Source organism: Adiantum capillus-veneris, chromosome 22 (genome assembly GCF_014529385.1).
Source record: "Adiantum capillus-veneris isolate H3 chromosome 22, ASM1452938v2, whole genome shotgun sequence".
Lineage (NCBI taxonomy): Eukaryota > Viridiplantae > Streptophyta > Polypodiopsida > Polypodiales > Pteridaceae > Adiantum > Adiantum capillus-veneris.
This window is the reverse complement of record NC_140952.1, coordinates 98,590,906-98,603,616: the sequence shown is the minus strand read 5'-3', so window position 1 is coordinate 98,603,616 and position 12,711 is coordinate 98,590,906.

The window sequence follows — 12,711 nt, the reverse complement described above, 5'->3', positions numbered from 1 at the left end:
CTACATACATAACCACTTGAGTCAGCAACACATTCCAAAGAGACACTACACTGCTTTCCAAATGTACCCAAATGGACCTTACATTTTTACACGACCGTGAAACGCCCTACTTTGCCCGAAGTTTGCGTAGTAAACAATCTTAGCTTCCATGTCAAATAACATCAGACTCCAATGATCACTACAAAGACACCATCAAAGATGAGGAGAGATTCGCAATGCAAGATGTTTTTTACAAGGCAAGAAAATACTCACGATTGATTGTACGCAGTGACCAGAAAGCGCGCTAGATCAAAGTTGACTCTGCTAAACCAGTTCATCAGACTCAAAAAGGAATATGAGTTGTTCTGCGGATAAGGCGATATCAGCGGATCTATTACGTATACTTTCTCTTCAACCTCAGGGGGCAGAAGCGAGACAGCGTGGCTAACATGAACAAAAAGACAAAAATTAGACTTGAACACCAAGTGAGTCAATACCGAGCGAAGGGGGCAGCTATCGAATTCCATACTCCACTGATTCGCTTGGTATTGACCCATGTCTTTAAGGTAGTGAACCATTATAAAGAAAAACTTGGCACCGGCCACAGAGACATGGGTCAATACCGAGCGAGTAGTTCCAAAATTCAATTTCATTACCCACTGTCTCGCTTGGTATTGACCCATGTCTCGGCAGAGACCCATTTAATGAGCATAAGAATTAAAGAGAATGAGAATTACCACAAAGCAACATTGACGACTTCATTTGTTGCGAGCGAGTCGATGAAATTGCGCATGCACATGAAGTCTACTCTATCGAGGTTGGTAATGCAGGCCTCCTCTGACCTTGCAGGTAGCTGTATGTGCGCATGCAGAGGTGCGGAGCTCAACAAAATTCTCAACTCCTCTTCATTCTCCTCGTTGATTTGCTCTAAAATAATTGACTCATCCGATACGTTGGATGGCCCTTCTGACGCAGACCCTTGCGCTTCCTTTCTTGAGTTGGCTCCCTGGCTGCCTTAGGCTCCGGATCATTTTCCTTTAATATTGGTTGCTCCATGGATGCCTCAGGTTCCACCCTGACCTGCTCTTGTCCCTCATCATCCACGGTGGGCTGCGGATCCTCCATGACTTGCTCATTTTGGTGTCTAGTTGGATCCTCGATAACTGTCTCTGTTTCTTCCATGACTGCCTCGGGGTCCACTTTGGCTTGCTCTTGGCCCTCTGCGGCTATCTCAGCCTGCCCATCTATGTCGTTTCTCTCGACCCGTGATCGGGTCCTTCTGCTGTTTGTTTCAGCCCTAGACGGCTTTGTTTGTCGTGCACGAGGATGGAGAGGGGGGATGTTGAGAATATCCATGGTTCTACCATCCCGGATTGGTATTGGCTGAATCAGCCCATCGTAGCGGAAATGAAGCCTACGAAGAGTATCAAAATCCCGCGGCATGATAGTGACCCGGTGTGCATGGGCAGCCAGGATATATCCATCGCTGAAGAATTCCAAGAGGTAGTCCCATCAATTTCTTGAAGGCAGAGGAGTGCACTGCTGGCCCATCGCATGCCGACTCTCCACTGCTCGCAAATCTCCCGCACTACTCGCTAGAAAGGGAGACGTGGAATAGCAGGTTGAACGTGTCGTTCTATCCTGCGTAGCTTTTGCAGTACACCTCTGTGCGCCTCATATCGGCGTCTTCTTGCTTGAGCATTCAAAGATTCACCTGTTGCCCTCCTAGCGCAGGCCTTAACACGAGGCATCTCTACAAATTAACACCAAAAGACAATTCATTTGTCAGCACAAGGGACTTCAAATTTAAGGAAAGGTTAGTACCAAGCGAAAAGATGGATAGGAAAGAATTGCCTTGCCTTATTCGCTCGGTAGTGACCTCAGAAAATAGTAATGTTAGACCTGACTTATATGTTCTGAGGTCACTACCGAGCGAATAGGTGCATAGGAAACAGTTTGCCTTGCCTTATTCGCTCGGTAGTGCCTTCAGAAATAGTTATAGCAGATATCACTTACATTTTTTGGGATCACTACCATGCGAATAGGTTTGCAGTCCCTGCAAAAAAATACCTTATTCGCTGAGTGGTGACCTCAAAAAGTGTACAAGCAAGCGAACAGGTTTACAAGCAATGTGAAGGAGATCTTAAATTGATGCGGTTCTAACTGTCATGTCGTTCCCTCCGATCACCTCCCCTAATATTGGGGGGATAATAACATTGATTCTCTCTCCCACGTCCACCTCTCATGAAACCTCATGCCCAGGCTCTGCTTTTTAGGCTTGTTTGAAAGTCTATTTAAGAAGCAGTTGTTTCAGAACCTCCCTCAGGGTTTCGTAGAACAAGTAAAAGAAGCTTAGGATAGTGGCGATGCTTTTCCAAGGTATACTCCCGCAGTGGCAGCAACACCGCATCCGGGCCCTCCTCATGAGGTCCCCCCTTTGCCCTCCCGCTGGCTGTGAACCCTAAACCCTAAACCCCCCGGAAATTAATAGGCCACTCTTTGTAAAGTTTGAAGTGTTTTCTAACTCAAACCCGGTGTTCAGTTGTAATTTTGTTTCTTTCTTATTAAATCAAAAGGCGTATTTTGCAAAAGAAAGCCCTAAATCCGCAACAAGCAGAGGTTACCTTCCACTTATTTGCTTAATATTGACCTCTGTACTAGCAGACATCACTTAACTTTTCTTTTGGTCAGTACCAAGCGAATAGGGCACTTCGGACCAGGTGACCTTACCGTATTCGCTTGGTACTGACCAACTACAACAAATTAAAGGGCACGGGACCTAAATCAAAAGGCGTATTTGGCAAGGAAAACCCTAAATCCGCAACAAGCAGGGGTTACCTTCCGCTTATTTGCTTAATATTGACCTCTGTACTAGCAGACATCACTTAACTTTTCTTTTGGTCAGTACCAAGCGAATAGGGCACTTCGGACCAGTTGACCTTACCGTATTCGCTTGGTACTGACCAACTACAGCAAATTAAAGGGCACGGGACCTAAATCAAAAGGTGTATTTGGCAAGGAAAACCCTAAATCCGCAACAAGCAGGGGTTACCTTCCCCTTATTTGCTTAGTATTGACCTCTGTACTAGCAGACATCACTTAACTTTTCTTTTGGTCAGGACCAAGCGAATAGGGCACTTCGGACTAAGTGACCTTACCTTATTCGCTTGGTACTGACCAACTACAACAAATTATAGCGCACGGGACCGAAATCTAAAGTCGTATTTGGCAAGGAAAACCCTAAATCCGCAACAAGCAGGGGTTACCTTCCCCTTATTTGCTTAGTATCTACCTCTGTACTAGCAGACATCACTAAAATTTTCTTTTGGTCAGTACCAAGCGAACAGGGCTCTTCGGACTAAGTGACCTTACCTTATTCGCTTGGTACTAACCAACTACACAAAATACAAGTGCGCAGAAGGGTAGTAAGTAGCATACCTTTTCATTGTGTGTAGAGTTCCGCGTCGCTGAAGCACTGCAAAACAAGAGTAAGAGAATGAGGATGTGCGAGAGTAAGAGGTGATGGAGTTTGCTTACCGCGTGGCGTCGATGGGGGTAGAGTTAATTAGAATGATGCGCAGTAGAGGACGCGAAAAGAGGCAGAATAGTTGAAACTTGAGATGTTTGGCGGGGGTAATGCCTCAACTTAGAATGCTTACCTCAGGGAGGGTGACAACTTCACTTATGCGCGAGATTGCGGTTGGTAAATCGTACTGCATGGGAATCTGAGACCATTTAATACTTGTTGTCCTTGAGAGCGCAGCCTACGTGCCTTTTTGAGTGACCGTTAAGGGTCAGACAGATGCCAATCGCCCTTGCAGTCGCCATCTCCATCTCCATCTCGCACCTTTTGCCTGGCCAGCTCTCGTGCCTTTGCCTTTTTTGCGCCCTTCCCCTTGGCCAGCTTTCGTGATCCTACGTTTAGAGTCAAACGCCGATCGCCCTTGCATTAGCCATCGCCTTTGCCTTTTCTGCGCCTTTCCACTTGGCCAGCTCTTGTGATCCTGCGTTTAGAGTCAGACGCTGATCGCCCTTGCATTCGCCATCGCCTTTGCATTTTTTGCGCTCTTCCCCTTGCCTAGCTCTCGTGATCCTTCGTTGAGTGACCTCCACTGGGTCGAGTTCTTTGCTGCCGCGTCGCCATCGCCATCGCCATCGCCCCCCTACTGGTTCTTGCTGTCGGTGGCCTGCGACATCACCATCCAACTTGGCGCCATTGGATATTACAGAGACAGGTTCTTTCTCCCTGCCTCTCCCCTTCCTGTGTGTTGTTAACTGTGTGCGCACCGAAGCCACTGCGTTAGGGTAAAAACGCATGCATGGTTGGAATAATTACTCCTTGTGTGGTGACCGTATCGCATTTATGGTTGGAATAATTACTCCTTATGTGAACTATAAATCTATCACTGTCATGCAGCAGTCGTGTGTAGCTACCCCTCTTGTAAATTATTTTTTGCTCTTGTAATTTATTAACTCGCGCTTATGGTAAAAAAAAAAACATAATATGCTCTGTTCTTATCCACCTGTTCCGAATGCCACAAGACAGAACCAAGCGAATAGAACCCTTCGGAGATTCTTGGGGGCCCTACTCTCTTGGTACTGACTCAACTAACGTCACCACTTATGACATTAACGCACGGGACATAACCCGTCGATATGACATTAGCGCACGGGACATAACCAAGAGAATAGAGTTCTTCGGAAATTCTTGGGAGCCCTTCTCTCTTGGTTCTGACTCAACTAACGTCAACTCTTATGACTTTAGCACACGAGACAGAACCAAGCGAAGAGGGTCCTTCGGAAATTCTTGGGTACCCTACTCGCTTGGTTCTGACTCAACTAATGTCACCTCTTATGACATGAGCGCACGGGTTCGAACTAGGCAAAATAGGACATTGAGGGGTACTCGAGGCCCAAAATTCGCTTTAATATGACACCAAATAGTTTTGGCTTGCTTTTTCTTTCAGTCATGGGGATCATAGTCCTCAAGACAGACGTGAGCGAGGATACATGTGAAGAAAAACTATTCACATTCTTATATAACGCCCGAGCTTATCACTGTGCACCAGAACTATCAGGAATGTTCAATGCAGAGTTTTCTATACAGAGGATTATAGATTGCTCCTTTGAGTACCTACAAAACCATTTGCAGCAGTATGAGGCAGTCACTTGTGAAAATTCCATGACAGCTGATGGCATGAGATATGTGCACCCTGCCGACCTTAACCCTGACAAGAGTGCTTCAAGGAGATTGAATCGTTGTCTTGAAAAGTGTCCCTCCAATGCACTGCTTGTACAAGACAGGTGTATGAAGCACTTAAAAAAACGTCGCTTATTGGAATTCTACCATGGGTTTGTCTGTTACTTATACTTGCAGACGGATGGCGAGTCAGAGACTTCGCAGTCAACAACTTTCGGTAGTTGTCCATTGGCGCCGGAGGAAGAGGTAGAGGATGTGGAGGTGCAATTCAATCCAGAAGAAGAGCGGGAAGAGGTACTAAAGGAAACCTTTGATGCGGGCTTAACTCTTGTTTCTCTTGCGGATGTAGCAATAGGGTGTAGGCAAGAAAGCCCAAGTATGGAAGCGACTTTGCCTCTCAATTGTGCTCCTTGCTTTGCTATGGCGGGCGACACCCACTATATTCTACTCACAGATATCATGCATGAGCTCAATATACGGGAGGACTACTGCCTAGCGGCAATTGCAAATTTTTGTGAGGCAGACATGGGTTTGTGGACGATGATGCAGTGGACTAATATCTTATTGCTGACACAGCTGTGAGTGACTCACAGTTCACTTCAGGGTCGCAACCGATTAAAGATACGTTCAATGAGGCGAAGTCCGGAGAGGCCGATTTGCCAACAGATGAGCAGTTTGAATTGACAACAAAACAACTCGGCTTGGAAAACATGGGTAGGCACGTGGCACCAGAAGATCATGTAATGAATAGTCAGTCTATTCACTTATGGGGGAGGTCGATGCTGAAAATGGACGAGAATCAGATGGTAACTTTTGTCGAGCATTCATATAGTATTAGAGATGGCCGAGTGATAAAATATCATGAACAATTTTTTTTGCTGCCAGGTGCTAGTGTATGACGATAGTTTCCTTAGAAGAGCGGGAGGCTCACGCCAAGGGCTTGTCACTGGAGTCCAAGGCAAGGATGCAGCGTTGTCTCACTACATCATGCGTTTCAACCACAAAAATGTTTGTAGAATAAATTCAAGTACTTGACAATTGTACTCATCTCACTTACGGCTAATAAATTGATTGCAATTATTATGTAGATCATAATATACCACAAGGAATATTCTGATGACAATGCAAAGTTCCCTCTGTTTGCAATGAAAGCTATTACAAGATTGTGTGGTGGGCACCCCCTCCCACTAAATGCAGAAAGAGTAATTCTGATTGAAAAACAGTTTGCTCTACGTGTATTTGGCATTGGGTATGGGTGCCAGGCACTCAGATCCCCATATTTCATGTCCTACATAGCTCAGGCTCTGGCTGCAGGGGTTGAAGACCCGGAAAGATTAGATTCATACAATAAGCGGCTGTTTCTGAGGGAAAGAAGACGCATGATGCCCGTAGGGATGCTGCCATCAACAGAGGAAAGAGCTCGTCTACAGAGCTTGCACATCGAAGAGGTACAAAGTGAGGAGGAAGGAGGTGCATCGAAGAGGATAAAAACGACGGGCTCAGGTCCAACTTCTCCCGCTCCTGACTCGTGAACGGCGCCACCTCGCATGGCGCTCGACCGCATTTGATGCTCCCCAAGCCATCTGTTTCTTCTCTTTGCGGATGTGTTGTAAAGACTGTGTAATTTCTGAACTCTTAAGAAGTTCCTTCTGCCTTGCTCTATGAATTAGTCGTCTATAAGTCCATTGGTGTAACTCTAATAAGCTATTGGCCTTTTCTTTTCCTCCCCCATGCCGAGTGTGCTTAAAATAACCTGTTCTTGCCATGTAGTGGGTTTTTTCCATGCCTTGTGTGGACCATATTGATAGTGAACCGTATGTCTTGGCAAAATATGGACCATGGTTGAACAATATGTGCTGCATTGAAATAAAACAAAATGGTCAGTTGAGTACAATTTAAAATTTTGTTTTGTATACATAGAATGCCAACCTACCATGTAATGTGTGATATGTTGCCCACCCCACCCTGTAAGGTAAGCCTTTTTCCAATCCAGCAAGGCTGCTTGAAATGATGTGAGCTTACTTTGGTCCCAAGAATGTTGCTCAAGGTAGTGGAAAATTTTATCTAGTGATTTCCACACGTTCGCTTTGTGATTCTGGATTGCCCCACCACCAGCAGTGTCTTTAACCACTTTATGTAACTGTTTCCATTTGTTGAACAGGATCCTCCTTTCTTCTCTATCTGAATCTTTGAGGCTAAACCCAAGAAACCTTCTTGCCTTCACTCCGCCTATCGATGCTTTCCTTGGTACCTTGTACCGACTTTGAGACATCTTAGGGTCCTCTTCGATTTTGACATTGCCTCCATGCAAACCAATGTCTGAGAGCACTCCCTCTAATGCTTTGATCACTCTTTTCGACTCACTCTCTGGCTTTAATGTCCATGCAAAGCATATGTACAAATGAACCACCTTTTCAATTATTCGACAGAGTGCATGAAGTGTACAGACGTGAACTCTACTCAGAGGAATATCAAGCACTGGTTTAAAAGTTTTATCTTGAAGATGTCTGTTGGGAGCTCTAATCCATTGCACACTCTCAAGTGATTGTGCATCAGCCATGCAATATAAGCATGGATTTGCCACAGCTGCTCTGTGTGTTATGTTGTACATACACTTAAGAGTCTTTAAGTCACCTGCCATGTGCCATTCCACTGTGTAGTCGCCAAATCCATCCACTGAAAGAACGGCTCCGTTTCTTTGTTCACTGATGATAGAAGGAATTTGGGTTTGACTAAAAACCCAATCGAGGATTTCAAAATTTTCCTTATCAACCTGCAGTGAAAAATGAAAACACAAAATCAACAACCAAATAATCAATATTTTTGTTATCAGAGATTGACCGAAGTATACGTGAAATGATCCTAGAGATAGAATGTTGTTTTCTGATTGCACGCTGAAGTATCGTGGATCCTCTTTCGTTATTGATGGATCTAGAGCTCTATTCATGAGGGTAATGGTGACTCTCTCCAACTTCTTGTTCTTCAGGACCTCGCACTCGTCGAGCTTCAAAACAAACTTGAGAACCCCACCGCACTCGTTTCAACTGATGTCAAAGAAGTGAACTGCATACCTTTGCAATGCTTCAAGATCAACGAAGAGGTTGTTGTGCTCGTTAAACTGTACCTCTCTGCCGCCCTTGCCTAAGAACGTTGCTTCAATATGGAATGGTGACCCCAGTTTCTCAAACACCTCATCGTTTACGTGCCGGCGAGCAGCGTTTACATGTGATGGCTTTGGCAGCAATGATCCTCTCTGTAGTTTATTTTGAGATTTTTTAGCTATTGCTTTGAAGAGTGCCCTGTATCCCATCTGCGAGATGCCACTCTCATCAAGTATTGCTTGCACTTCCATTGGTTCCAGCCGATTCTCGTTCATGAAGGAGGTAAGTAGCCTCCCTTTCAACTTACGAAATTTTTTCTGAGTTATCATCTCTTCAACTACTTCTTTTGGAACTAGACGGCTGTAATGCACTCCGGCATTGAAGCCTACACCGTTCGAGTTTGGATGCAATAAAGACCTGCCAAAAAAGCACAATGCGTTATGATCATGGATAGGAAAGTAAGTGTATCCACTTCTTAATGAAGCACATTGAAGAAACAAACTTCGAGTTACCTTAAAGCTCGTATTCGTTTTTTCAGGCCACCACTACCAACCTTCATGTTCTCAAGGTTGCACAGATCTCGTTTTCTTTTCCGACTACCAAGCACGGTGTCTTTCTCTCGCAAACTTGTGATCTTCTTCTCAAGGCCTTGGATTGTCTCTTTGTTTGATGAAATCTTTTGAGAGCATGCTTCATTAAGTTTCTTCAGCTGCATGTTCTCCATTGCCAGGAAGTTTCTTTGCCTTTCAGCATTCAATCCTCTCATTTCCAAATGTTCGGTGTATCCTAATAGCCCATCCTTGCCATCGCCTGTGAAATGTAAGAGGTTAGTGATATTAGCAAAGGGAGGTGGCGCATTTGTCATAGGATCCTTTGGATAAATAGACCCATTGGTCCACAAATCCAAATGATGTTCCTTGTTTGTCCTTCTAAGTTCTTCCTCCCGTTGAGATAAGAAAGACTCCCTCCTACGTTTCTGCAACGGTGCGTACTCTTGCAATACATCAACATGAAGATGATGTGTGTTCTTTCTTTGGGTAAGTGTTAAAGATGAAGGGGCCGAGGATAGTAAGTTCAAATTAGTGTTTTCATCAGGAAAAGATGCGTTCTCCATTCCTAGAGTTGATAGAGAAGAAGACGGAGAAATATCTCAGGTTTTGGGAGGGAAAGCCATATTCTCAAGTTTAGAGTTGATAGAGTTCGTGTGGCTTATGTTTCTGGAGGGAACGCTTGTAAGTTGGCATTTCAAATCATTAGTCATACGGTTAGTTGGATTCCTGACAAGAGAACGAAGGATAAGTATGATAAAGACGGCGGCCAGCTACCAAAGAATGTCATTTTGGCTTTTTGTTGCGCAGAAAAGTATCACATAAAATGCACAAGTTAACATTTTCATTTTCTCTCTCTAAGCCGACGTGGCACTTCTTACAGGGCCCAAAAGTGAGTCCAACTTTCTCCTAATGATAGACCTTGGCCTAAGAGACCCCTTAAATGCATGTTTGTCATGTGGCAGAGCCTTGCTGTAGGGGCTGTGCCGATGTAGCTTCCATAGAACCCGTGTCTTGACATTACTCTCCCTTACGAGATTGTTTTTTTTTGTGAGAACAAAAGTGGGAAACCCTTGCTTTATGACAATAATGTCCCAAGTGGCCCCTTCCTCAAGTCGATCTTTCCACTTGACAAGGACATGACGACGGGCCTGATATCATGTTTGTAAGTCATGGAAATCCATGACTTGTTCAGGCTCATGTGGTATACTGGGAGGTTCAATGTAGTCAACAAGGACTATTTGATCAACTACATTGTCATCCCATAATAGGTGTTGACATAAATGGTTCACATGGAAAATTGGATAAATGCCAGTATTGGCTGGGAGCTCTAACTTGTATGCTATAAAACCAATTCTTTTGAGGATCTTAAAAGGTCCACAAAATCAAGGGGAGAATTTTGGCATAGGCCTAGTCTTGAGACTTTCTGAGTTGTCTAGTACTCGTAGCCTGTCAAACATTTTGACAAGCAATTTCTACATATCCATGTGATCCATTAAGAAGTCCTTAATTTATTGTAATTTCTTTGTTACCAACCCGTCGCAACTGGTGAAGGGGATTGAAAACCAAACATAAGCATGAAAGGATTGAAGTTAGTAGTCACATGCTTAGCACTATTGTAAGCAAATTCTAAAGTAGGTAGGTACTCTTCCCAAGCTGATTGCTTTTTGTTGACATATGCTTGTAGCATATCTCTCAGCACTTGATTGACTCTTTGCATTTGACCATCTATCTATGGATGGTCTGAAGTACTTAGATTGATTCGAGTTCCCAACCCTTGACAACAACCCTCCAAAAATGGCTATTAAACTTAGAATTGTAATCACTTATTATAGTAGTAGGAAGTATGTACATCCTATAAACATGCTCCACAAACGGCCAAGCTAATTCGGGAGTCTTAATAGTTGACTTGGTAGGCATAAACTGACACATTTTAGTCAACTTGTATACATTCACCCACACTAAGTCATGAGCCCGTGTAGTAGAAGGTAAACCAACAATAAAGTTTATAGAGATACTTTCCCACTTCCCATTGGGGATTTCTAAAGGGTTGAAGAGTCCTCCTGCTTTCAGGCACTCTACTTTGTTAACTTGACATTTTTGGCAATGAGGCACATAGTCTTGAACATTGTGATGTAAACCTCGCTAGTAAAAGTGTCGTGGTACTAGTGCATAAATCTTTCTTATGCCAATGTGTCCTGCACTTGGACTATCATGACATTCATATAAAATGTGGTGCCGCAAATGCCTACGTCCGTCAGTACACATACTCTACCTTTGTGAAGTAAGTACCCAGCTTCGATAGAATTTTTTTTCCATCGAGTAAGTTCGTCACTCGAGAGAGGAGAACTATATGTGGAGAAACTTGATGCACAATCAGCATTGACATGAGAAGGATCCCTTGTTAAAACACGACTCCACACTTTACAGTATGCCTCATCATGCTCACACTTACCTTTAAGAGATTCAAGAAACTCGCTTTTAATTTTGTAAACAAAGAGTTAATCTCAAGTGTGAGACCGTGGGGGATTGGACCATGCAACTCTCCACCCAACCGTGCTATTTATAGACTCCTAGCCTCTAAAGATAGCGTCCCTTGACCGCATGTCCGTCCTGGCCCTTGGCCCTGCCCTTGGCCTGACATTACTCCCCCCTTGGAGAAGCATTTTCGTCCTCAAAAACACAAGTAGGTGGTATCTTCGTAAGAACACTAATGTTTTCCTTATTGGCATCCTCTACACGGGCCAATTGTCCATATGACTGATACCTGGTGTAGTGAGGAGGTTCAATGAAACCAAGAGCAACATCTTGATTTTCAACATTGTTGTTCTTTTGCAACCACCCGTATCTAAATGGTAACTCATGATAACTCATGTGAGTATCTTGAAAAGCTCATAGCTACTGAAAGATAGAATAGGGAGTGTCCTCATGTCAGACTTCTGAACATTTTGGAACACAGAACCACATGTTCACCCCTAACAAAGGTTACATGCCAACATACTCTGTCAACACACCTACTAAGTCCTTGACTTATGAAACTATCGGTATCCAACCCCACCACAACAGGTGTTCAAAGTTGAAAACCTAACCTAAGCAAATTCTAGAATAAGGAGAGAATCACCTATTCAGAATGCATTGTGCTAACGTATGCTCTTAGCAGATCCTTTAGCACGGTTTACTAACGTATGCGCTTAGCATATCCTTTAGTACTAAATAGAATACTTGTAAGCTGCCCATCCAACGTGGGATGAATAACAACAGTAAGAGTGAGGTACTTTCCCCAACCACTTACAGACAGTCTTCCACGACTGACGACAAACTGTGACTCAACCATTGAGTATCCAGCCATCACCTTGTATGGCAGGGTGTAAACGCATACTAAATCTGCAAGAGAGATTGCACTAGCAGTGCAAAAGGGTGCAGAAAGAATAAAGTCCATGGATTTGCATGCCGCTCCAAATAAATTTGTGTTAAACACTAGGGCCCATAACACCTAGTGTGCATGCATTTAACACAAACATATCCAAACCGCAATTCCATGACGAGACTTTCCACGATACTTACGTGAAAATCTTGCAACAAAGTTGGACCATAATAGAATGTGACAACCCGGTCACACCTAGGAACCAACCATGAGACCTTCTCATGAACGTAGCATTCTTTGCAGCAAAAGTTGGACCATAATAGAATGTGACAACCCGGTCACACCTAGGAACCAACAATGAGACATTCTCATGAACGTAGCATACTTTGCTATATGTAGAAACGACCCTCCGTTAAGGTGGTTTCACAGCACTTGTAATCACAACAAGTCTGTACTTAGTACCCGACAATTTTTGGCCACTGAAATTGTTCCTGATACTGTGTGCGTCAATTGGTCTAA